This window comes from Balaenoptera borealis (genome assembly GCF_965194805.1).
Source record: "Balaenoptera borealis genome assembly, chromosome: X".
In the NCBI taxonomy this organism is placed as follows: domain Eukaryota; kingdom Metazoa; phylum Chordata; class Mammalia; order Artiodactyla; family Balaenopteridae; genus Balaenoptera; species Balaenoptera borealis.
Genome location: NC_138881.1, coordinates 99756338 through 99783967, shown reverse-complemented (window position 1 = coordinate 99783967; position 27630 = coordinate 99756338). Strand labels below are relative to the sequence as shown.

At 39.9% G+C, this 27630-nt stretch overlaps 1 protein-coding gene across 12 annotated transcripts in view; it reads right to left on the bottom strand.

Moving 5' to 3' along the window:
- LOC309620767 (uncharacterized protein) overlaps positions 1–27630 on the bottom strand; it is a 96968-nt gene that overhangs the window by 5692 nt on the left and 63646 nt on the right. For 8 of the 12 annotated variants that reach the window (XR_014239604.1, XR_014239605.1, XR_014239607.1 and 5 more), the window contains one exon: positions 10258–10530. The exons of 1 other annotated variant lie outside the window; for it this stretch is intronic. The gene's annotated coding sequence lies outside the window, so the exon portion shown is untranslated. Of the gene's footprint in view, positions 1–3769; positions 3889–10257; positions 10531–19610; positions 22647–27630 lie in introns of those variants that run through there. 3 more of the 12 variants (XM_082377645.1, XR_014239612.1, XR_014239613.1) reach the window with 3 other exon arrangements.

Sequence of the window (27630 nt, the reverse complement as noted above, 5' to 3'; positions counted from 1 at the left end):
CAAACTTACCAAATTCTTTGATTAGTTCTAATAGTTTTCTGGTGGCTTCTTTAGGATTTTCTATGCATAGCATCATGTCATCTGCAAAGAGTTACAGTTTTACTTCTTCTTTTCCAATTTGTATTCCTTTTATTTCTTTTTCTTCTGTGATTGCCACGGCTAGGACGTCCAAAACTATGTTGAATAAGAGTGGTGAGAGTGGACATCCTTGTCTTATTCCTGATATTAGTGGAAATGCTTTCAGTTTTTCACCATTGAGTATGATGCTTGCTGTGGGTTTGTCGTATATGGCCTTTATTATGTTGAGGTAGGTTCGCTCTATGCCCATTTTCTGTAGAGTTTTTATCATAAATGGGTGTTGAATTTTGTCAAAAGCTTTTTCTCCATCTATTGAGATGATCATATGGTTTTTCTTCTTCAATTTGATAATATGGTGTATCACATTGATTGATTTGCGTATATTGAAGAATCCTTGCATCCCTGGGATAAATCCCACTTGATCATAGTGTATGATCCTTTAAATGTGCTGTTGGATTCTGTTTGCCAGTATTTTGTTCAGGATTTTTGCATGTATGTTCATCAGTCATATTGGTCTATAATTTTTTTTGTGATATCTTTTTCTGGTTTTGGTATCAGGGTGATGGTGGCTTCGTAGAATGAATTTCGGAGTGTTTCTCCCTCTGCAATTTTTTGGAAGAGTTTGAGAAGGATCGGTGTTAGCTCTACTCTAAATGTTTGATAGAATTCGCCTGTGAAGCCATCTGGACATTGTTTGGCTCCCTTAGAAAATCACAGGCCCTTTAGGGGGACGGTCTGTTTATATTTTCTAAACAGATAGGTCTATTTATATTTTCTATATTTTCTAATTCTTCCTGGTTTAGTCTTGGAAAATTGTACCTTTCCAAGAATTTGTCCATTTCCTCGTGGTTGTCCATTTTATTGGCATATAGTTGTTTGTAGTAGTCTCTTATAATCCTTTGTATTTCTGCAGTGTCAGTTGTGATTTCCCCTTTTTCATTTCTAACTTTAATGATTTGCATCCTCTCCCTTTTTTTCTTGATGATTTAAACATTCACCATTCATTCAACAGGCTCCGCTGGAAACATAATGATGAGTAAGACAGTCCTGCAGAACTGAGTGGGAGAAACCAACAAGGCAAAAGGCCGTTTCAATCAGGGTGATGAGTGCTAAGATGTCAGAAGCATGGGATGCTGGGGCACACTGAGGAGGAGGAGGTCAGACTCGGGGAGCACTTCCCCTACAGGATTACAGGGTTAGGGGAGGATGGGGTGTGGGAAGGGGCTGAGTGTTCTAGCTAGAGGAAAAAGCTACTGCAAAGGCTGGAGGTGAGAGAGGCTGGCTCATTGGGGAACAGCGACTAGTTTATTATGGCTGGAACTTAAGAGAGAGGAGCAGAGTGAGATAAGCCTGGAGAGGCAGACAGGTGCCAGACCATGAAGGGCCTTGTACACCAGGGCAAGGGTTTTGATCTTATCCTGAGAGTAATGAGAAGCTATTGAAGGGTTTTAAGCAGATTCGCCATGTAACCGGCTTTGCCTTCTAGAAAGATCTCTTTGGATCAGTGTGTAGAGTGGAATGAAAAGGACACAGCCTGGGGCAGACGAGGTAGAAAGATGAACTAAAGAAGGAATCATGAGGACAGAGAGAAGTGGAGGGTTCAAGAGACATTTAGGATAAAATGGAGCAGATATGGGGACTGATCGGATGACCTCAGTTGACTATTTGGGAATAACTCAGGTATTAGCATCATTCCTTCATTTGAGATGAGCCACAGAGGCTGAAGAAGGTTAAATGATTTGTACAAGGTCCCAGAGCCGGGAAGAATCTGATCAGGACTCTGTCTTTCCACCCTGACATCTCCTGTTCACTCCTCCCAAATATGCTGTTAGCTGAGTTCCTAGATCTTTATGTGTAAATCCCCTTTCAGGAATTCAAATCCTGTTTCTCCATTGACTGCTTTGCAGCATGTAAAGGTGTGAAGCCTTAGTTTATCTGAGTTTTTAATTGGTTGTCAATGTCCTAAGGCTTCACACCTTTGAGCTTCAAGATATTCTTTTCCTTCCATTCCACTTAGTGGTTTTTTTTTCTGCACAAATCTTTTATTTATCTGTTTTTTAAAACATTTTTATTGGAGTATAATTGCTTTACAATGGTGTGTTAGTTTCTGCTGTATAACAAAGTGAATCAGCTATACATACACATATATCCCCATACCTCCTCCCTCTTGTGTCTCCCTCCCACCCTCCCTATCCCACCCCTCTAGGTGGTCACAAAGCACGGAGCTGATCTCCCTGTGCTATGCGGCTGCTTCCCACTAGCTATCTATTTTACGTTTGGTAGTGTATATATGTCCATGCCACTCTCTCACTTCGTCCCAGCTTACCCTTCCCCCTCCACTTAGTGTTTAAACAGCAATCTGGAAGCAAACCTTTCCATCCCAGGGAGGCTCAAATGAAGAGTCCGGGGCTCAGAAAGAGTGAGCCCAAGTCCTAGGCTTGGCCACTAATTAGCTGTGCGATAGAATGAGTCACTGTCTACAAACTCCTATCTGAAAACTCAGGGGAAGAGAACGAACAAATGCATAGTCACTCAGATTCAACAACTTTAGAATCTCTTAAAATAAGTATACCTTCAAATTGTGAAAAGCCACTCTCTCATGAATCTGTTTGGTAAAGTGAGTTTCTGACCCCATATGACACTCATAGATATTAGGGATTTTCCCTGAAACTCCACTGTTTGCTCACCAGGGAGTATGGCCCTGCTCTGTAGTTGCTGAGCGCGGTGTTATCAGACTTAAACTGCAGACCAAGATGCATGGGTATGTTTGGTTTTCTCTCAGACACTTGTACTGCTAAGACTTTTTTTTTTTTGGTGGGGGGAGGTGCGATTCTCTGTTATAAAACCAGCAGGAAGAGGGAAAATGAATGAAGGAGGTGAATTTACAGTTTATGGAAAAAGCCCACCATGCACTATGCCTATCCTGAGGCATGGAGGACACGGTAAAGGAGCAGTGTCTGTGTGTGGCAGGGCCCTGCACCCCGACCGTGAGATGACAAAATTATTCTTGCTTCAAACCCCACAAGCTAGGGGAGCCTGTGAGTGAAAAGGGGCCTTTGTCGGTGCCAACTCAGCCAGGCCCAGGATCCGGCAGGCCTGCAGCTCCTGCTCAACAGGAGGGATGGACCCTGACACTCCACGCCACTCCCAGGGGCTGGGCTCCGGGTCACAGGCCTGTGCAGTGACCCCCTTGGGATGTGCAAGCAAGATCAAGTCCTGAGACCCCGGCACTCATGCCGGCCCCCTGCCCCTCCCGTGGCTTCCACGAACAGCAGGAGGTGCTGGGCCTGAGACCCTGTGCTCTTCACCCCAGGGCTTTTGGCTCCTGTAGGCAGATGGCACCCCTGTGTGGGTGCTTCTCTTCGGTGAGCACCCACAGCCCGGTCTGGCTGTGACACGGCAGTCTCGGAGGCCAGGGACAGGACAAGTCACTCCCTGTGTGTGTGGGGGGGGGGGCGGGGCCTCACCTGGGGGCGCAGTCCCTCCTTGTATCCGCCATCACAGCACCACAAGCATCACACGCGGCCGTGGGAGCGGAAACCTCCCGGGAGGCCCTGCAGTGGAGCCAATGAGACAGGAAGAGGATGGGAAGGCCCTCTGTAGACAGGCCCTGGGCAGGTAGAAGAGAAGCACCACTGATGGTGAGAAGAGCGATTCCAAAGCCCTCGTGATTCAGTCAACAAACACCTACCTGTGCAGACGCCATGGGGGTCACAAACTTGAAGAAGATCTGGACCGTCCCCCTAAAGGGCCTGTGCTTTTCTAGGGGAGCCAAACAATGTCCACACATCTCAGTGCAACCAGGAGAGCCTGTGGGGGGGGACAGGGGCAGCAGATGCAGAAGAGAAGGCTTCCCGGAGGCGGCGAGCTGGGGGCCGGGCTGTAAAGGAGAGCTCTGGACTGGTCTTCAGGGAGTGTGCCCTGCCGTGCCCGGCAGGAAGTGAAAACCTCTTCCAGCTGTTGTGGCCTTGGGTCCTTCCCCCGTCCCCCCTGACCCTGACGATGGATCTGCAAAGGGAAAAGACGTGGCCACTTCTGTTGACTAACAGGGGGTAGGGTGGGGAAAGAGAGCACCTTTCCTTAAGGAAATCTGTTAGCATTGTCCAAGTGTCTTCCCCTCTAGACCATGAACTCGGGCAAGCCACGAGTCTTGGGCACCTGTCAATCCCCAGCCCTTAACACAACTCCCAGTATATAGTAGGTGCTCAGTACGTGCTCAGTAAATGATTGAATAGCTAGGGTCTGGAACATTTGTCCTGTAATTTCAAGTGGACAACCCAGCTTTTTCATGACCTGAGAAGACACTTGTTTTCCTATAAAAAAAGCTGTCTGCCTGGGAGCATTTGATTTTGCTGTAGGCAAAGGAGCTGACCTGTTAGTCACCCTTTTCACCACAGGACTTCCATCAAATCCCCCAGGTCTGCCCTCAGGCTAGGACAACTTCCTCTTTCTTTCCCCACCCCAAGACAGGCTTTTCTTATAGCCAAGGACCCTCTGAGGCCTCAGGTGCACTTTAACACACACCCTGTGAAGACAACATCCTGCCTTTACTGCCCTCACTCAGTCAGGGGATGCTGCCATCTTTTGAAACTCAAGTTGGAAGCCTTTCCTGAGAAAAGCCTGCACACTGTGACCCCTCCTGCCTCTCTTGGCTGCACAGTTGAGTGAGTCATTCATTATATTATAGGTAAACATGCTTGAGTCATAGAGATGTTTCATGTGCAGCCTTTTCTCCCAAATAGATGGTGAGCTTCTTGTTGCCAGAGATGGTAGCACCTGCTTTTCTGTCCCCAGAAATGTCTCCCAAAAGGTAATGCACACAGGTGTGCAGTAAACACTTGCGGATTGAGGAGAAGGCAGAGAACTGATCTGGACCTTTCAGGGATCCTCAAGCCCCAGACATTCACTTTGTCTATGACTGGTTAACTAACCTTCAGCTCTCAAGTTGCCCCAGAACCTGGATAGGCAAGAAGCAATCCTGTTTCAACTTCGGACTACAGATCAGGAAATCCTGGTTATAGACCTGACTCTGCCACTAACTAGCATGAACTTTGGTAAGCCAGTTAGCTGCTTTTGGCCTCAGTTTGCGCAATTAAAAAAATAGGGAAACTGCTACTTCTGGCTAAGATGATGTGGTAGAAATTGTATGTACCCTCCTGCATGAAACAACCAAAAAAAAAAAAAGCCAGACAATATGAAGCAACAATTTTCAAGACACTATATATTAGGCAACAAAGGACAGTGATCCCAGAGGGATGGAAAGCAAACAAGATGAGCCCTATGAATGACTAGCTTATTTGTAAAACAGCTTTATTGAGATATAATTCATATACCATACACATTATAATAATTATAATTCACATTCATCCATTTAAAGTGTACAATTCAATGGTTTTTAGTATATTCACAGACATGTGTGACCATCACCAATTTCAGAACGCTTTCATCACCTCAGAAAGAAATCCTATACCCTTTAGTTTTCTATTCCCTATTCCCTCCAGCCCTGAGCCACTATTAATCTACTTTCTGTCTATAGATTTCTTTATTCTGGACATTTCAAATAAATGGAATCTTATAATATGTGGTCTTTTGTAACTGGCTTCTTTGACTCAGTATAATGTTTTCCAAGATGAATCCATGTTGTATCATGTATCAGTAAGCACTCTGCTCCTTTTATGGCCAAATAATATTCCATTGTATGGATATAGCACATTGTATTTATACATTCATCAGTTGATGGACATTTGGGTTGTTTTCACCTTTTGGATATTATGAATAATGCTGCTATAACAAGTTTTTTTTTTGTGGACATATATTTTCCTTTCTCTTGGAAGGAAGATATTCTTCAATTCTTGGAAGAGAATTGTTGGATTATATAGTAACTCTATGTTTAAACTTTTCAGGAACTACCAGACTGTTTTCCAAAGTGGCATTTTACATACCCACCAACAATGTACAAGAGTTCTGATTTCTCCACATCCTCGTCAATACTTGCTAGTATCTGGCTTTTTTATTATAGCCATCCGAGTGGGTATGAAGTGGTATGAAGTTCACTGTGGTTTTGATTTGCATTTCCCTGATGATGTTGAGCAACTTTTCATGTGCTTATTGGCCATTTTGTATATCTTCCTTGGGGAAATAATCATTTCATATCCTTTGCCCATTTTTTAATTGGGTTATTTATGTTTTTATTATCAAGTTGTAAAAATTCTTTATATAGTCTAGATACAATCCCCTCATCAGATTAATGATTTGCAAATATTTTCTCCCATCCTGTGAGCTGTCTTTGCAGTTTCATGAATGTCCTTTGAAGCACAAAAGTTTTTTATTTTGATGAGGTCCAATTTATCTATTTTTCTCTTTTGTTTTTCATCCTTTTGGTGCAATAAATAAGAATCCTTTGCCAAATCTGAGGTCATGAAGATTTACCCCTATGTTTTCTTATAAGAGTTTTATAGTTTTAGCTCTTATATTTAAGTTTTTGATCAATTTAAAGTTGATTTTTGTATATGGTGTGGGGCATGGTCCAACTTCATTCTTTTACATGTGGTTATCCAGTCATTTCAGCATTATTTTTTGAAATAACTATTCTTTCACCATTGAATGAACTTGGCACTCTTGTCAAAAATCAGTTGACCATAGACACATGGGTTTATTTCTGGAGTCTCAATTTTATTCCATTGATTTATATGTCTATCTCTATGCCATTTCCACACTATCTTGATTATCATTGCTTTGTAGTAAATTTTGAAATTGGGAAGTGGGAATCCTCCTACTTTGTTCTTCTTTTTCAAGATTGCTTTGGCTATTCTGGGTCACTTACAATTCCATATGAATTTTACAATCAGCTTGCCATTTTCTAAAGAGAAGCCAGCTGAGATTCTTATAGGGATTGCATCAAATCATAGATTAATTTGGGAAGTATTACCATCTTAACAATATTAAGTCTTCCAATCCATGAGCATGGAATGTGTTCCCATTTATTTAGATCATTAATTTCTTTCAACAGTGTCTTATAATTTTCAGAGTATAAGTTTTACATTCCTTCACTTAGCTTTATTCCCAAGTATTTTATTCTTTTTGAGGCTACTGTAAATGGAATTGTTTTTGTAAATTTGGATTGTTCATTGTAAGTATACAGATACACAATTGATTATTGTATATTGATCCTGTATTCTGCAACCTTGCTGAACTTTTTAATTAGTTATAATAGGTGTTTTGTTTTCTTTGTGGATTCCTTGAGATTTTCTACATACAAGATCATGTCATCTGCAAATAGAGATAATTTTACTTTTCACTTTCCAGTATGGATGTCTTTCATTTCTTTCTGTGGCCTAGTTGCCCTGGATAGAACTCCAATAAAATGTTGAGCTGCAGACATTGTTTTGTTCCTAATTTTAAGGGTATAAAGCATCTATGCTTTCACCATTAAGTATGATGTTAGCTGTGGGTTTTTCATAGAAGTCCTTTGTTGAGGAAGTTCTCTTCCATCCCTAGTTTGTTGAGTGTTTCTGTCATGAAAGGTTGTTGGATTTTGTCAAATGCTTTTTTGCATCTATTGAGATGATCATGTGATTTTGTTTTTTATTCAATTATTATGATGTATTACATTAACTTACTTTCAGATGTTAAACAAACTGTGTATTCCTAGGATAAATCCCACTTCTCATTGTGCATAATTCTTTTTATATGTTGTTGGATTCAGTTTGCTAAGGATTTTTGCACCTATGTTCATAAGAGATAATAATCTGTAGTTTTCTTTCCTTGTGATGTCTTTGGTTTTGGTATGAGGGTAATATTGGCCCCATAGGAGGAACTGGGAAGTGTTCCAGCCTCTTCTATTTTTGGAAGAGTTGGTGAAGAGTTAGTATTAGTTCTTTAAATGTTTGTTAGAATTCAGTGGTGAACCGTCTGGGCCTGGGGTTTTCTTTGTGGGCAGTTTTTTAAAAATTACTAATCCAGGCTTGTCACTTGTTATAGATCTAGTCATACTGTTTTTTTTCTTCTTGAGTCAATTTCAGTAGTTTGTGTCTCTCTAGGAATTTGTCCATTTCATCTAATTTATTGGTATATAATTGTTCATAGAATTCCCACATAATCCTTTTTACTTCTGTAAAGTCAGTAGTAATATCCCCTCTTTCATTTCTGATTCTAGAAATTTGAGTCTTCTTTTTTTCTTAGTCAATCTAACTAAAGTTTTGTCAATTTTGTTGATCTTTTCCAAGAACCAGCTTTTGGTTTCATTGATTTTCTTGATTGTTTTTTCTATTATCTAGTCCAATAATTTCCACTCTCATCTTTATCATTTCCTTCTGGCTTGCTTTAGGTTTAGTTTGCCCTTCTTTTCCCAGTGTCTTAAGGTGGAAGATTTGACCCAACTTAGTGCCTTCAGAAAGTTTCCAGGATAGGACATGGGGAAGGGGAGCTGAGGCAGAGCTTGGAAGACTCCCTGGGTTGCGGACACTGATCTCAGAGTTCAGGGAGCCAAGTCAGGTATAGCTTATACATTTTGTCCTGTTTTTTGGTTCTTTAAAGTAAGAGGGTAAATCCAGTCTCTGTTACTTGGTCAAAGCAGAAATTGTGCAAAGTCTTCTTAAGTATCAATAGAAAGCTTTATTTAAATCTCAGAATGGCCTCTCCAAAAAGAAAGAAAGAGAGAATGAGACGATCAAAGGAGGGGTGGGGTAAGCATTTGTGGTGTTGGGCAACAGAGACAAGGCTGGTGCGGTCATCAGGTGGTCGAAGCCATCAGATACACAAGGTTCCAAGTTACAAAAAGAAAATGTACTGTTCTTCTCTCCTTATTGAGATATAGTATATACACACATAAGACTATTTTCTTAGATTTATAAAGTCACTGGTGCAGGTTAATGTTGTATAATTGTTCATTTTCTCTTATTTTATTCTGTAGTTGGGAGGAGTAGAAAGAAAAGGATGGAGGAAAAAAGAAAGAATCTGTTCTTCATTCTTTAGGCTTTTTGTTTTTTAGAAGCCCAGGGGAATTTTATCAACACTGATATCTCTCCAGAGTTCATTCCCCAGAAAGTGATATCCACTGACATCTGACTTTTATCCTACCTTCTACATATATATTTGTCAGCATTTGTTCAAGTTAAAAATAAAAGTTTACTTTCAGTAAATAAGCTTAAGTATGAACAGATTTCTCTTTGGTAAATAACACCGAGTAAAGTCTTTCCTTACATTATTTGGTTTTGTTTTGGCCCACCTTACCTTTGAAAGCCATCACTTTCTACCACTGGGTAAGCCTATTTTGAATTCCTTTATTGGTATCTAATATAATAAAACAGAAACTAACACACCATTGTAAGGCAATTATACTCCAATAAAGATGTTAAAAAATAAATAAATAAATAAAAATTTTAAAAAAATTTAAAATGTCAAGTTGAAACAATTTTCATAAAGAGAGAGATAGACATCTAGCCTCCGAATCTTGTTACTAAATATGGGGTCTACGTATCAACAGCATCAGCAACACCTGAAAGCTTTGTAGATATGCAGAATCTCAGGCCCTCCCCGGACCTTCATAGTCACATTTTAACAAGGTTTCCAGGAAATTCCTATGCACGTTAAACTTTTAGATGCATACTGCTCTAGAAAGCACCATTATCAAAGAAAACCCCAGTGACGATCCAGGTTGGCCTAGAGGCCCATGTAATGTTGAAGAGCAAGGCCGAGATTTTGGTTTAGAGAGCCATACGGGAAGAAGCTGGGCTTCACCTAAGGTGGGACCAGGCTTAAGTCACCAGTTTGGGACTACTGCAGGTAAACGGAACAGGACAGAAAGGGTTGGGCTGGGGTGGAGACTAGAACTCACAGAGGCTGAGACACAGAGAAAGACCCAGAGAGGCAAAGATGGAATGGTGGCGGTGGAAAAACAAATAAGGGAAACTCTAATTCCAGAAGGATACAAATACTATAATATCATTTATATGGATTTTAAGAACATGTAATACAATTACTATATATATATAGTAATTGTACGTGTGTGTGTATGTGTGTGTAGGCATACATGGGAGTGATACATATAAATGTAGCATACATGTAAAGACATGTATGGGAATGATAGCACATTTAGGATAGTGGTTACCTCTTGGAAGGTGTATTAGTTATTGTGTAGTATAATAAATTACCCCCAAAACTTAGCTGCTTAAAACATACTTTCAGGAATCCAGGCGTGGCTTAGCTGGGTCTTCTGCTTCAGGGCTTCTCGCAAGCCCGCAATCAAGGCGCTGGCCAGGGACACCACCTCATCCGAAGGCTCTACTGGGAAGGATCTGCTTCCAAGTTCAGTCACATGGTTGTTGGCAGGATTCCGTTTTTCGCAGACTGTTGGACAAAGGATCCAGTTCCTCATAAGCTGTTGGCTGCAGGCCTCCTTGAGTCTCTGGCACGTGGGTCTCCCTACAGAGCATCTCGCAACACGGCATCAAACTTCATCAGAGTAAGTAAGAGGGCAAGAGAGAGTGCCAGCAGGATGGAAGTCACAATCTTTTGTAACCTAATCACAGAAGTCCCATCCCAACACCTTTGTCATATTCTATGCATTAGAATCAAGTCACTAAGTCCAACCTAAATAGAGATTTCTCCAAAGAAGACATACAGAAGGCCAAGAGGCACATGAAAAGATGCTCAACATCATTAATTATTAGAGAAATGCAAATCAAAACTACAATGAGGTAACACCTCACACCAGTCAGAATGGCCATCATCAAAAAGTCTATAAATAATAAATGCTGGAGAGGGTGTGGAGAAAAGGGAACCCTCCTACACTATTGGTGGGAATGTAAACTGGTACAGCCACTATGGAAAACAGTCTGGAGGTTCCTTAAAAAACTAAAAATAGAGTTACCATATGACCCAGCTATCCCACTCCTGGGCATATATCTGGAAAAGAGCAAAACTCTAATTCGAAAAGATACATGCATGCCTATGTTTATAGCAGCACTATTCACAATAGCAAAGACATGGACACCTAAGTGTTCATCGACAGATGAATGGATAAAGAAGATGTGGTATATATGTGTATACACACGCACACACACACGCACACACACATATACAATGGAATATTACTCAGCTGTAAGAAAGAATGAAATACTGCCATTTGCAGCAACATGGATGGACCTAGAGATTATCATACTAAGTGAAAGAAGTCAGGCAGAAAAAGACAAATATTATATAATATCACTTATATGTGGAATCTAAAAAATTAATACAAATCAACTTATTTACAAAACAGAAACAGACTCAAAGACATAGAAAACAAACCTATGGTTACCAAAGGGGAAAGGGGAGGGGGAGGGATAAATTAGGAGTATGGGATTAGCATATACACATCACTGTATATAAAATAGACAAACAACAAGGATTTACTGTATAGCACAGGGAACTATATTAAATATCTTGTAATAACCTATAATGGAAAAGAATCTGAAGCTGTACACCTAAAACTAACACAATATTGTAGATCAACTATAGTTAAATAAATGAAATTTTTTTAAAAAAAGAAGTGCACCAGGGATTATAGTAGCTGTAGTGGTGAAAAATTCATTTTCACAACCCTTAGGAAGTTCCAGGTGAGGTTGGAAACTCTCAGCATTATTAGTGTCCAATAAGGGTGTTAATCATACACATGCTCAGAACGCAGATTTTCTTCCCAACATCAATACACTTTATGATTGCTCTACTCATGATCCATGTAACAGAATAAAATCCTTCACTTTAGGACCAACTGTTAATAGCCTTTGGGGCAAAATGAAGATGACAGCTGTGTGCTCATTCTGTACAACTCGGAATGGTATCTTGCCCATAAGCAGGAAATTCAGTTCAACTAAGCAAACCTGGAACAAATGCCAAGTATAGCACTCGGCTCCAGTTACCACTGCCGTATTCTCTCTCCCTTTCTTAAGAAAACACGTCTGTGGCTCCATCACAGGTCTCTTAAGAATTGGCACCTCTTGCTTGCCCCTTGGGCCCAGAAGCACAGAACATGCCATGGTGGAAAGGTTGCAGGCTCATGCTGTTTCTCTTTGCAATTACTTTAATTCCCCAAAATAATCCCTTGACTTTCAACTTCTCAGAAGGGAAACTGAAAAGATGAGGAGAGGGCAGAAACACATATAACCACCTTGTCTCACATTATGCTTATTACCTCAAGCCCATTTTGTTCACAAAGTGAAGCTTTTGCAGAATTCATAAAGGAGGGCCTTAAACAGACTCTGAAAGAGTTTTAAAGTACTTCTTAAAAATTACCCGAAATAGGATTTACCAAATGTTCAAAAGTAATTATGATGAATCACAATCGTAAAGAAACAGTTTTCTGTCTTTATTACAAAGTTATTTTTAAAGTGTTTCTTCATGAATCATACAAAATAACTGATTGCAACATAAATTGTCATTTTTATAACTATTTCTGAAAGAGGGAAACTCTGGTTTAAAAAAAGGCAACCAATATTTTAATTGAAAAAACTAATTTCTGCACAGTAAAAGAAATGATACAGTAATGAAACAATGCATCCCCAAGTGTAAATTATATCATTATTTAATGTTACTATTCTTAAATATTGGTGCAATTCTAATCCATAGTAAACCTCTAAACTCTCTTGGTAAAATGGCAAATCCTTCCAGATTATTCCATTCTTTCAGGATCAGAGCAACACTGTATCTTAGTTTTTGAAACTGGAACCAATTTTTTTTTAAACAGAGAGACATATTGATGATCGAGTCTATGAATTCTCTGTCCAGACGGGTTCCTATTCGGAGTGAAGTAAGGAGCACTGAATACTTTCAAAGGAACTGACACCGCATACCATTCCTTTGTTTTTTAAAAAAATGGAAGTATTTTAGTAAAAAAGTGTGATCTCTACTCTCAGGTCCTTCTGTTCTCATCACTACCATGAACATCAATATCTGGTCGTCCTGACACTTCTATTCTCAGGACACAATGTTCTGAATGGAGTGGAGGGCATTTGGTGCTTATAGAGCTGTACTGAGATGCTCTCGATACTAGACTCTTCCCCATGTCAGCTGTTCCTGCCATCATGACAGCTGGCATTTCTGAGAGCACCCATCAAGTTGTATGATAACATAAATTACATGTCTGTATTTCCCATTATACTGTGAACTTCCTGAGGGAAGGGATAGGTCTTTTTAAAAAAAGTATTATCTTTAGTATTTTCTAATACAGTGCCTCAAACATTGTTATGATCATAAAGATAACAATGATAATAACAACTCTTAGTGAGCACTTACTATGTACCGGGCCCTATATTCTAAGCACTTGATGTGATTAACTCAACTAATCCTCACAATGACTCTATGTGGGAGGTACTATCCCCATTTTACAAATGAGGAAACAACAGGTTGAGTAACTTGTACAAGACGATACAGCTAACTTAGCTGCAGAGGCAGGATTGGAACCCAAGCAGTCCAGCTCCAGAGTAATGCTCTTAACCTCGAAACGCCATGCTCTGCTCCCTGGAGTAGGTGTTCGATAATTTTCAGGACAAATATTTGTTTGATTTTTCTCTAAACACATATTCCAACTTAAACATATAAAGGAACATAGTCTTTCAAAGATATTGCCCTGGGAAGCTTCTATTGCTCAAAACCTTTTGCAATTCCTTCTTCGGAATTGTTTTCAGAGCCAGTTTATGAATCGCAGAAGAAAAGTAGTCAATACATTGTGATCACAGCTCATTTTTAAATAGACATTGTTATTCAGTTTGATGAATACCTGATTTGCCCAACATGTTTCCGAATAACATCTGTTTGCCAAAAATCACATTCTCCAGTAAAAGAAGAAAGATTTGCTATCATTGAAGATGGTCCAAAAATATGACGCAGAGACTTTTTTCAGTTAACAAATATTTACTGAGCAACTGCTTGGCCACAGGGATACAAAGTCAAACAAGACATCTTCCCTACCTTCAGATAAGGGAGACATACAATCCAGTGTGATAAGTGCTTTGATAGATGTAAGCACAGGACGCTCAGGGAGCCCAGAAGAAGAGCATCAAACCCAGACTTGAGGGTGAGGGCCGGCTCCCTGAAGGAGGAGGTGAGGTCTAATTTTAGTCCCAAAAGACAAGTAGTTGTGGCCACACCAATAGAACAAGGGCTCGGACTCTCAAGATGGCTACACTAGCTGGGAGATTATGTCTTCGGACGGGTACACCCTCTCAGGTTTATTTTTAGAAGATAACAATCCTATTACTTTAAGTTCACACCTGGTACTCAGGTTGGTTTTGCTTTTAAATGAAACCTGGAAACGTGTGGATGGTAGTTTGAAAGTTGCCTAATTTTAAATGTTTGAGTGTTGTTTGCTTTTGTTAGTGAGCCATTTACAGTTCTTCAAGTTTCCCTGAAGAATTTTGCTGATGGAGTAAACAGAAAACAAACCGATATCTAAGGAAGTCCCTGTTATCATAATCTATTTGTATATAGTGGGCGCATGATGATGATTTGTTTAACAAACAAAGGAAGGAGTAAATCCTTAATACTGATTCTCCCTAACTGAAACAAAATACTTTGTTTCCTTTATTTCCTATGAGCCAAGATAGGACAGGATAACCCACACATGGAGAGAAATGGATGCTCTGGCAGAAGCTTATACTTTTCTCAATATATCAACTTGGAAAACAGGAACTTTGAACAGTGAGCAGTGGGAGACACGGTGATCCAAGAAGGGCTTGCTCTATTTTTGTGGCTTACCTGCCCTTAAAAACCAAACTACCCCAGGATCACACAAAACTGTTCTCAGAGAGGGGAAAGGGGGCTTGGGAGGTGGGTAAGTACTGTCCACCATGGGTGGGCTCGGTGCTTGGAGGTGATGAGAGAGGGAGGAGAGTGCTGTGGATACCCTAGCTGCATGCTGAGGCAAGAGTCTGCAGGCTGTCTTCTCTGTAATCCTCATCCACTAGGTGGCCTGACCCTAACTCTGTGGAATCGTTAAAGAAAGCAAGACAGGACACATAATGAGGAAGCTCAGATGAGGCATGGGATGCTGCCTGTGAAGAACAGGCCTTGCTGGGATTTGAGAGTGAAACGATCACGAGTAGGAGGACACACCGGGCACTCAGGAGACAGCAACACGTGGTGGGCAAAGGGCACCAAAGACAGACTCGATCTGCTTCACAAGTCTGTCTAGAGCTGGGCCGAGTGAGCTCAAAAAGTAAGGGGCAAGAGATGGTAGGAAGGAAAAGGTATCCGCCCACCTATCATTTATTTACTCATTTAGCACATGAGATGTTTAAAGAACTGTGAGAGACAGCTGAAGGAGCTACAGAAAAGAAAGTAATACAGTTCCTGCCCGCAAGCAGCCTGTAATCCCAAGGGAATCCAAGGCTGTGCAGAACTTATGCCTTGTTGCTAAGATATAGAACAGTGAGAGAAATGGGAAAATGTCCTTCTCTAGACTCGCCACACCTTCTCCCCAGCACTACTACAATCCCTGGGGGCAGAAGGTTAGATCAGTCTTCTCTGGAAAGTTCCCTCTCAGTCTTACAACTCTACTTCTTCTAAGAGGCTGCAGAATCAGCATTTGTTTCGTTTCGTTTCGTTTCGTTTTTTTGGCCACACCGCACGTATTGCAGGATCTTAGTTCCCCGACCAGGGATTGAACCTGCGCCCTTGGCAGTGAAAGTGCGGAGTCCTAACCACTGGACCGCCAGGGAATTCCCAGAATCAGCGTTTTCAAGCATGGCCTAGGAATCCTCTAGATTTTACAAAGAATGCAGGAATATTCTTTCAAAAGATTTCCCTATGTGTTTCTAGTTCATTGGAAAATAAAAAGTTAAATTTATATTCAATTTTTCAATAACCTACTGTGGTGGTTAACTTATGTGTCAACTTGACTGGGCTAAGGGGTGCCCAGATTAAACATCGTTTCTGGGTGTGTCTATGAGGGTGTTTCCGGATGAGATGAGCATTTGAATTGGTGGACTCAGTAAAGTAGACTGCCCTCCCCAATGTGGGCATCATCCAATCCATTGAGGACCTGAATAGAACACAAGGTGGAGGGAAGAGTTCACCCGTTTTGCTTCTTGTCTGCCTGAATGAGCTGGGACATTGATCTTCTGCCCTTGTACTGAGATTTTACACCATTGGCTTACCTGGTTGTCAGGCCTCCAGACTTGGACTGGAATTCATCCATTCTCTAAGAATTATACCACTGGCTTTCCTGGGTCTCCAGTTTGCAGATGGGAGATCTTGGGACTTCTCACTTCCGTAATATTGTGAACCAATTCCTCATTATATTATATTATACACACACACATATCTATCTATCTATCTATCTATCTATCTATCTATCTATCTATCCTACTGGCTCTGTTTCTCTGGAGTACCCTGACTAATACACTTACTTATTGTATAAAGTAGTGTTATTCAAACGTTTTTTTCTTATTAGGAGTTGAATTCATTTTGCAAACAAAGTTCACAGAGAATATCCACACATAAAACAGAACAATTCTGACTAAGGTAGGTGAGGTCCAAAGCTTCCACTTCACAGCTCTTTCATCCATTACTGATAATAACTCTCAGCAAACTAGGAATAGAAGGGAACTTCATCAACCTGATAAAGAGCATCTATGAAGAACCTATACCTAACATCATACTTAATGGTGAAAGACTGAGTGCTTTCCCTATAAGAAGATCAGTAACAAATCAAGATGTCCATTCTCACTCTTTATATTCAGCACTGTACTAGAGGTTCTGGCCAAAGCATTTGGTCAAGAAAAGATGTGCAAAACCTGTATGCTGAAAACTATAAAGCTTTGCTGGGAGAAGTTAAAGAAAATCTAAATAGTATATTTATACCTTATTCATGGGTCAGAAGACTCAATATTGTTGAGATAACAATTCTTCCCAAATTGATTTACAGATTCAATATAATCCCTTTCAAATTCCCAGCAGGAATTTTTATAGAAAATCACAAGCTGATTTTAAAATTCATATGTAAATGCAAATGACCTAGAATTGTCAAAGCAACTTTGAGAAAAGAACACATTTGGAAGGTTAAAACACTACCTGATTTTAAGATGTATTATAGGAAATTCCCTGGCAGTCCAGTGGTTATGACTTGGCACTTTCACTGCCGGGGCCCGGGTTCAATCCCTGATCAGGGAACTAAGATCCTGCAAGCCATGTGTGCGGTGCACCCAAAAAAAAAAAAAAGTATTATAAAGCTGTACTATAATCAAGACAGTGTGGGATTGATGTCCAAACAGAAAAATATATTAATGGAAGAGAACAGAGAGCCCAGAAATATACTCACACAAATATAGACAACTGATTTTTGTTTTACAAAGGTGTAAAGGCAGTTCATTAGAAAAAGAATAACCTTTTCAATAAATGGTCCTGGAAATACTAGATGTTCATATGCAAAAAATAACTTGGATTAATACCTTGTACCATACACAAAATGGATCACAGTATTAAATATAAAAACTAAAACTGCAAAATTTCTTGAAGAAAATTTAGGAGAAAAATCTCATGACCTTGGGTTAGGCAATGATTTCTTAGATATGACACCAAAAGCATAAGCCATTAAAAACAAATTGATAAGTTAGATTTCACAAAAGTTAAAAACGTTTGTTCTTTGAAAAACACTGTTAAGATAATGAGAATGACAATTCATAGACTGGAAGAAAATGTTTGCAAAGCATATATCTGATAAAGGATTTGTATCCAGAATATATAAAATACTCTAAAAACTCAAAAATAAGAAAATAGACAACCCAATCAATATAAAATGGGCAAAAGATTTGAATAAACACTTCACCAAAGAAGATATACAGATGGCCAATAAGCACATGAAAAGAGTTTCAACATCACTGATCGTTAGGTAAATGCAAGCTAAAACCAAAATGAAATAACACTACACATCAATTTGAATGGGTAAAATTAAAAAGAATCGCCATACCAAGTGTTGCTGAGGATGCCAATAAACTGGAACTCTATCACATGGCTGGTGGTAATATAAATGGTACCACTTTGTAAAACAGTTTGGTAGTTTTTAAAAAAGTTTAACATACACCTATGAAATGATTCAGCCACTCCTCTCATAGATATTTACAAGAGAAAAGAAAACATTATCCATAGAAAGTCTTGTACACAAATGTTCATAAAAGCTTTATTTGCAATAGCTAAAAACTGGAAATCCAAACATCCATCAACAGGTGTATGGGTAAACAATTAGTTGTACATATACCCACACAGTGAAATATTACTCAGCAAAAAAAAGGAATGAACTATTGATATATGCAACAACATGGGTGAATCTCAAAATAATTATGCTCAACAAAGGAAGCTGGAAAAAAGATATATGATTCAATGTATGATTCAAATATAAATTCTAAAAAATGCAAACTAACCTAAAATGACAGAAAACAGATCAGTGATTGCCTGGAGACAGAGGGGAAGGAGGGATTACAGAGGGCGCTTGGGAACTTTGCAGTATGTTCATCATCTCGACAGTGCTGATGGTTTCATAGGTGTATACATATGTCAAAACTTAATTGTGTGCTTTGAACATGTGCAGTTTACTGTATGTCAGTTATACCCCAACAAAGCTGTTGAAAAGAACTGACTCACATAAATATACACACTGATATTTTATAAAGATGAAAAAGCAATTCAGTGGAGCGTAAGGAAAGACTAAGGTCTGACGCCTATGGCCAATAAAAACACAACGAGCCCTTTGTGGATTCAGATTATTACTTACATGGAGAATGAAAGGAAGAGTAGCCAAATGTACCAGCAACCCATGCTCCCTGTCCTACATACCGGAAAGGGGTGACCACAAAACAAAAAGTGCCTCCCATCCTCTTGTGTTCCAAGTGGATCACAAGGAGTTCTGCTAAGACTCAGATACACTGCAATCAAGCCTTTGCCTATGTGATCAATTTCACCAGACTGCCATGACAGAGCTGTTCCCCTACACAGAAAAGCCACAGATCCTTGAACAGGCTTCCCTGGGCAAAGTTATTCCACACCTGTAGTTCACTGATAGAGAGAAAGCACATCCTTGTGTGGCTTCAGATGGTTCAGATGACCTCTCTGAACTCTACTGAATGCATATATTTTTCCTATCACTTTTGGTCTGTATCCTTTGATGTAATAAACCTTAGCTGTGAGTAAACCCTGCTATTGAGTCTTGTGAGTCCATCCAGTGAACCATTGAACCTCGATGGTTATGGGACCCCAGAAACATGGTTATTTTTTTCAACAAATGGTGCTGGTAAAATTGGACATCCATAGGCAAAAGTATAATATAATAAACCTAGACCTAAACCTCATAATTTACATAAAAATTGACTCAAATTGGATCACAGATTTAAATGTAAAATTATAAAATTTTAGAATGAAACATAGCAGAAAATATTCATGACCTAGGGTTAGGTGAAGAATTCTTACACATGACACTAAAAGCACAATACATAAAAGAAAAAAATCAATAAATTGAACTTCCTTAGGATGAAAAAGTTTTGCTCTGTGAAAAACCCTGTAAAGAAGATAAAAAGACAAGCTATGGACTGGGAGAATATACATGCAGATCACATCTCTAACAAAGGATTTGTCTACAGAATATATCAAGAACTCTTAAAACTCAACTGTAAGAAACCAACCACCCAATTTTTTAATGGGAACAGACTTGAACAGACACTTCACCAGAAATGATATACAGATGGCAAATAAATGCATGAAAAGTTGTCCAACATCACTAGTCATTAGGCAAACACAAATAAGAACAATGAGATGAGACTACATACTTATTCAAATGGTTAAAATTAAACACTGATAACACCAAATGTTGATAGGGATGCCAATAAACTGGATCTCGCTATCACTGTTCGTCAGAATGAAACACGGTACAGCCACTCTGAAAATCATTCTGACAATTAAACATAGAGTTACCTATGACCCAGCAATCACACTCCTGGGCATTTATCCCAGAGAAATGAAAACTTAGGCTCACACAAAAACCTATACTCAAATGCTTACACAGCTTGAAATCTGAAAACAAACCAAATGTCCTTCAACAGGTGAGTGGTCAAACACATTGTGGTGCATCCATACTATGGAATATTATTCAGCAATAAAAAGGAACAAACCACTGATATACCCAACAACTTGGATGGCTCTTAAGGGCATTATGCTGAGTGGAAAAAAAAAAAGCCAATTTCAAAACATTACATACTATAGGATGACATTTATATAACATTCTTTTTCTTAAGGAATTATTTATTTTTTAAAATTTTATATTGGAGTATAGTTGATTAACAATGTTGTGATAGTTTCAGGTGTACAGCAAAGTAATTCAGTTATACATATACATGTATCTATTCTTTTTCAAATTCTTATCCCACGTAGGTTGTTACATAATATTGAGCGGAGTTCCCTGTGCTATACAGTAGGTCCTTGTTGGTTATCCACTTTAGATACAGCAGTGTGTACATGTCAATCCCAGACTCCCTAACTATCTCTTCTCCCCACCCTTCCCCCCGGTGACCCTAAGTTCCTTCTCTAAATCTGTGAGTCTGTTTCTGTTTTGTAAGTTCATTTGTATCAATTCTTTTTAGATTCCATTTATAAGTGATATCATATGATATTTCTCTTTGTCTGACTTACTTCACGCAGTATGACAATCTCTAGGTCCATCCATGTTGCTGCAAGTGGCATTATTTCATTCTTTTTAATGGCTGAGTAATATTCCATTGTATATATGTGCCACATCTTCTTTATCCATTCCTCTGTTGATGGACATTTAGGTTGCTTCCATGTCCTGGCTATTGTAAATAGTGCTGCAATGAACATTGGGGTGCATGTATCTTTTTGAATTATGGTTTTCTCTGGATATACGCCCAGGAGTGGGATTGCAGGATCATATGGTAGCTCTATTTTTAGTTTTTTAAGGAACCTCCATACTGTTCTCCATAGTGGCAGCACCAACTTACATTCCCACCAACAGTGTAGGAGGGTTCCCTTCTCTCCACACCCTCTCCAGCATTTATTGTTTGTGGATTTTTTGATGATAGCCATTTTGACTGGTGTGAGGTGACATCTCATTGTAGTTTTAATTTGCAATTCTCTAATAATTAGCGATGCTGAACGTCTTTTCATGTGCCTCTTGGCCATCTGTATGTCTTCTTTGGAGAAATGTCTATTTAGGTCTTCTGCCCATTTTTTGATTGGGTTGTTTGTTTTGATGATATTGAGCTGCATGAGCTGTTTGTAAATTCTGGAGACTAATCCCTTGTCGGTCACATCATTTGCAAATATTTTCCCCCAATCTGTGGCTTGCCTTTTTGTTTTGGTTATGGTTTCCTTTGCAGTGCAAAAGCTTTTGAGTTTAATTAGGTCCCATTTGTTTATTTTTGTTTTATTTCCATTTCTCTGGGACAAAATTATAGAGATGGAGAACACATAAGTGGTTGCCAGGGCCTCACTGTAGGGGAGGGGAGAAGTAACAATAAAGGGGCAGCATGAGGAATATCCTTTGTAGTGATGGAAGAGTTCTGTCTCTTGATTGTGGTGGTGAAGTGGTTATACAAATCTCTACAAGCAATAAAATGCCATATAATCACAAAGACATACCAAGAAATAAGTGCATATCAAAACTGGGGAAATCTGATTAAGGTCTGTAATCTACTTAATTGTGTTGTGCCAATTAATTTTCTGGTTTTGACAATGACTATAATCACGGAAGATGTCACTAATGGGGGAAGCCGGGTGGTAGGTACATAGAACCTCTCTGTAGTATTTTTTGCAACTTCTTGTGAGTGCACAATTTTTTCCAAATAAAAAGTTACAGATTGATACTCAATTCAGTTATTAGAAAGCTTTTATGTATGTTTGGAACAACGTGAGCTGGTGAATCTATATTTTCAACTGTAAATTTTATGAAATCTAAGGCAGATCAAGTATTTCTGGTGAAATTTATCCTCCAAACTGAAATGTGCTGTAAGTGTAAAATACACACCAGATTTCAAAGACTTCATATCAAAATATCTCAATAATTTTTACAGTGATCATATGCTAAAATGAAAGATCAGATTGGGTTATACACAATATATCATTAAAATTAATTTTACCATTTCTTTTTACTTTTTTTAATGTGGCTACTAGAAAATTAAAAACTAGTATTCACATTATATTTCTATGGGATAGTGCTGCTTTAAGGTTTCACAAAGGTAAAAACTGCAGGAAGCAGCTATTACCCTCAGGCAGCAGGGCAGGTGGCGCGGGGGCGGGGGGCAGGGGGAGAGAAGAGGTTGAATTACTAAAACTTGGGAGAGGGGGTCCCTGGAGCTAAACCTCAGACTTCTGAAAAGTGGGCACTTGCCAACTGGTACTGAGACCTCTGAGCTTGGAGGAAGGTCCCTGTGGCGCTGGACCCAGACTTCTGAAGAGGGGGGCACAAGATGGTTGGTGGTGTCTCTCAGCAGACACAATGGGGCTGATTCTTCCAGGTGGTGGAAAAACTGCAACCAGATACAGCTGATGCTATAGGAAGACACTGCTGTTTCCACGGTGACGATGCAAGGCTGTGGTGATACAGGAACCACAACAAGCAGACAGGAAAACCCACGGTAAGCAAACAGGTAGGAGTAAGTCTCTTCCTTCTCCAGCTTTGCTGTCTCCCTCTACTGCCCCCTATTAGCAGAACCTAACATAGAGTCAGCCAACAAAGCAGAAATGTGGTTTGTAGTGCCCTACTGCCAGCATCACAAAGCAGGGTCTGGAGGTTTTGGAGCTGAGACAAGAAATTAGTAACTGCCACAGTACAACTGCGCCAAAGTCACTTAGCTAGCCTCCAAATATCTGTATTGCCCTTCCATCATGCTTGAGTTGTGGTTGGGAAGTGGCTCTGTAGACAGGAACTACCGTTTCTCAGTTCCCTTTGCATCTAGGTGGGGCCTTTCTGACAAACCTTCGCTCACGGAATGTTGGTGGAGGTGGAAGGGGTGTGGGTGACATTCAGGCCAGTCTAAGAAGCTCACATGCCTTCTCTACTCTTTCTCTTTTCCCATCTACTGGCTGGTTGCCAGCATCCAGGGTGACCTTGGATGCCATATGTTGAAAATGACAGAGCTAATGTTACCTTAATGGATACATAATTCTGCAGACACCATGTCTTGGCCCCTAGGTAGAAGGGGGCATAGTATCCTTAGTTGCCATGTGATTGCCAAGGAGGTTTTTAAATCTACCAGCAGGGAGTTCACAAATGCTTATCAAAACTCTACTCCCACATATATGCCATATTTCATATAAGAAGAAATATTCATTTTACCTTTTGAACTTAAAGATTATTTAGCTGGGAAAATGGATACTCTTCTCAAGAGTTTTAGAGAATTTATTCATGCATTATAAATTGGAGAGTACTTAGCATTGACAATGCTTCTGGTATAATATTGCAATTATGTTATAGCACACTGTTAAACTTGTTAAGAAAATCTGTGTGATTTTATGTAAAATACACATTCAGGAGGAGGGGATGAGGATGAATTCTAGCACCTCTCTTCACCAGAAGTGTTTTGTTTTTTAAATGATTCATATGCCAAATTATTAACAAGCGGTCATCTTCAGTCTCCAATTAAAGTCATATGTTAACACACAGATTTGAACGTCCACCAACCCCTTCATTCAACACAGGTGTAAAGGGAATGGCTAAGGGAATGGCCCTTAGGCACCAATGTTATACTGTATAAACTATAATCAGAATTCTCTCAGATATGCAGGCTAGATTCAAGGAGATGAAGGAAGGAGGATTTTTCTGGGCTAGTCAAAGAGAACAGTTGCTTTAACACCTTCCATGCATTATAAGAGGAAGCCTGGAACCTCCACAACAGTGTCATAAGATTGCCTTAAATTCCTTTTTAGATTGTTACAAAGTTTAGAATTTCGACCTTCAACTTTTGAGTAGCATGAAGAAACTGGTTAAATATGTTTTTAGAAAGGCAACCAGCAACCTCTCGTGAAATTCATGTTGAGTGTTGGCTAAAGAGGCCAAAGGGAATGGAAGGAAGAGCTGTACTAGTGTCTCCACTGGTACATTTTAATAATAGTATCTCAGTAACTTCTATCTGATGGATATTTGTAAGCTTTCACTGAATCCTCCCACCAACTCCGTGTGGTAGTCTGATCATATATCTATCTCTATCTAACTGGCAAGAAAATGGTCTAAAAAAGCTTTACACGAACTGCCCACCATTATGGGACAAATCGGTGGTAGGACCAGGATCAGAGATCACAGCTCTTCACTTCTGGCCCAGTGCACTTTCCTAGAGTGAACATTTCCAATCTCTGTGTTTCTGGAACCTCCGTGGTTTATTTCTGACCATCTGGACAGAAAAAGAGAGGGGAATTCCAGGCTTTGCTCTAAGCATAAAACCGCTAGCCTCGCCTCTAGTTTATTACAGGCGCTGTGTGCTCTGGCTCGTGCCCCTCTTCCTCAACTCGGGGAAGCCCTTGCCATCGAAATTCTACCAGCCCTTCACCATCCGGCTGGAGACCTTCTCCAGGCAGCCTCTCCTGACCAACCCACACTCCAGTCATTATTCCCTTAGCACTTGAGAATCCAGAACCCTCAGCTAGTTGGACGTTTTTGTGTGTTAGGTGGTGGGGTTCTTCTAAAAAAGAGAAAAATGATAACATAACAATCAGAGGTTTAATCAAACTGCCAGATTATAGGCTATGACCAGGATTAATACTGATGAAATAAAAATTCACATTTTAAGGCAAGTCAAGAAAAATGTAAACATAAAATTTTTCTCTACCCTCTGGCCTCCTCCCTCCCCTCTAGTGTGCATTGTGTATCTGCATTATGCACCAACCAGACCTCCCCAGTGGCAGAAATACCTGCTCAACCATAAAGAGCAATGTTTTCCTGGTACCAGCAAGATCACTTCTTAGGAGACAACATTCCTTCTTAATCTTGTAAGAGGCCACAATGACACACTACTCGATAACTCCTTAGGGGATAACATTCCTTCTTAACCCTGTAAGGGGTCACAATGACCCACTACTTTGTACGTGCAGATCTGAATTGTGTGAACTATCAATACGTCTGATGTATAACCCTTTGTCTCAAAAATGGATATAACTGTGCTTTGACCTCTAATGGGCAGAACAGTTCTCAGAGCTCTCTGAGAGACTGTCTCCCAGGTTATAATCCTCAGGTTGGCTTGAATAAAATTTTCCATTCCGTTCACAGACTACTGATTTTTTTTCATCAACAATACAAATTCAGTTCAATTTCTTCCACTTTGTCTCTCTACTTAAAATTCTGAAAAGTGATTGGCCTAGAGATCTTGCAAGATCCGCATGGAAGAAATAATCGGTGGTCATTAGACTGTCCTCCTTTATGGAGGAAAGTGGGTTCAGATATTGTAGAAAGATTGGCCACCTGAACCCAAATGAGGTTTCTCCTTAACCCTAAGTTAACCAAAAGATTCTGCCTTAGGAGCTTCCATTCCCTTAGTATTCTGGGGGGTTGTATTATTATCTGGATGTGATATATATGTTTATTTCAGCTTTTCAAGTAGCATCTTCTACTGCCCTTGGGTGCAAAAAGATGGGTACTTAATTGATACCTGAGACATTTTCTGTCACAACACTATCCAAAGGTGACTTGAGCATGTCTGATAACTGTATTTTTCATTCATTTGACAAGTGAAATTTATAACAGAAGGGATCAAAGCTCTGGGATACTGGGAAGGAAATTTGCATCTCTGACCGAAAAGGTCAGAGATCCTACGAGAATGGATAGCCCTGGGGAGTTCTGAAGCCCTTGTTCTAAGAAAAGGAAACTAAATGGAGTTCTCTTTCATTTTGAAGGATGAGATGACTTGGGATAACAAGACTCACTTCAAAGTGATGAGCTATCCTATCTGAGCTTCAGCTAGAGTAAAACTAATGGCTGCAAGGACCAGAATGATATGCTTATTAGTTATATGACTGGAGAGCTCCAGGGCTATCTACCCTTCGGAGGTAAAACTCTTAAGGGTGCCCCAGCAAAGTGAGGTGGCACATCCTGCTTCACTATGGGGGACCATTTCTGAAGTCGTACACACTAAGATACACTTTAGATATCTATGTCAGTCTAAAGATTTCCACAATAGTTCAGTTCAACAAGTATTTCTCAAATGTCTATTTTCCAAGCACTGTGGTAGTTGCTAGAGATGCAGAGATAATAATAACTAGTTGTGATAATCAAGCATTACCAGACTTTTTTGTTTTGCTTTGTTTTTTACTATGTCAGACCCACTGCTAAGTACTTTAGATACATCATCTCATTTCATTCTTTCCATTGCCCTGTGAGGTATTCGTATTCCCAATTTACACATTAGGAAAAGGAAGCATAGAAAGGTTAAATAATTTGCCTAAGGTAACACAGGTAGTACAGAGCAGAGGTGGGACTTAACCCCAGGTATGTCTAATTCCAAACCGCATGATCTAACCATTATACCATACTTCCGAGACTACTGAGCTTTAATACCCTGATAGCGAAGCAGCAGACACATACCCAAAGAAAGAATTTCAAACTGTTATGCTAAATGATGAGATAGAGGTATGCGTACCGTGCTATGGAAATACAGAGCACAGCATACGGATTTCTATGAGCACAGACTCTGCAGCCAGACAGCCTGGGTTTGAAGTGTGACTTTGCCATATATCAATTGTGTGAATTTGGACAAGTTAAACCTCTATGTGCCTCAGTTTCCTCATTTGAAAAGAGGGATAATAATAGAACCTAATTCATAGAGTTGTCATTAGGATGAAAAGTACTTAGAATAGTTCCTGGCACATAATAAGTGTTATTCATATGTTAAATAAAATAAACAAGCTTAACTCTGAATCGGGTTCCAGGGAAGGCTTCTTGAAAGGGCTGATGCCTGAATTGATTCATAGAGGATAAGTAAGAGTTAGCCAGGTGAAGGAAAGTGGGAAAGGTGGGCTAGGCAGGTGGGGAGAGCATCATTGGTGGGCTTCACTAAAAGCAGCTTGGTAATTCTAGAATAGAGTGTAAAGTGCAGAAAAGGAAGTGGTAAGGGGCAGGTCTGACAAGGCCTTGTATGTCACTTGAAGAAGTGTGGACTTGATTTTACAGGCAACAGGGAACCATGAAAGGGAAGGGTTTTATGCAGGGGAACAATATGGACAGATGTACATGGGAGGGGAGATTTGTTATATAGCCTGAAATTTACTTTAAAAAAACTCAGCACAGGGACTTCCCTGGCGGTCCAGTGGTTAATACTCCGTGCCTCCACTGCAGGGGGTGAGGGTTCGATCCCTGGTCTGGGAACTAAGATGCTGCATGCGTCCCGGCCAAAAAACAAACAAACAAACAAACACAAACAAAACTCAGCACAGACAGTGCGAGACACACACACACCTACATGTGTACATGAACATATATACATATACTCTAGGGATGGTTAATATCTGAAGCACCTCAAAGAGGAACACATTCTAGCAGTGCTTAGTGTGCATCTGGAAGACTCTAATTATGAGTCCACACTCCAGATG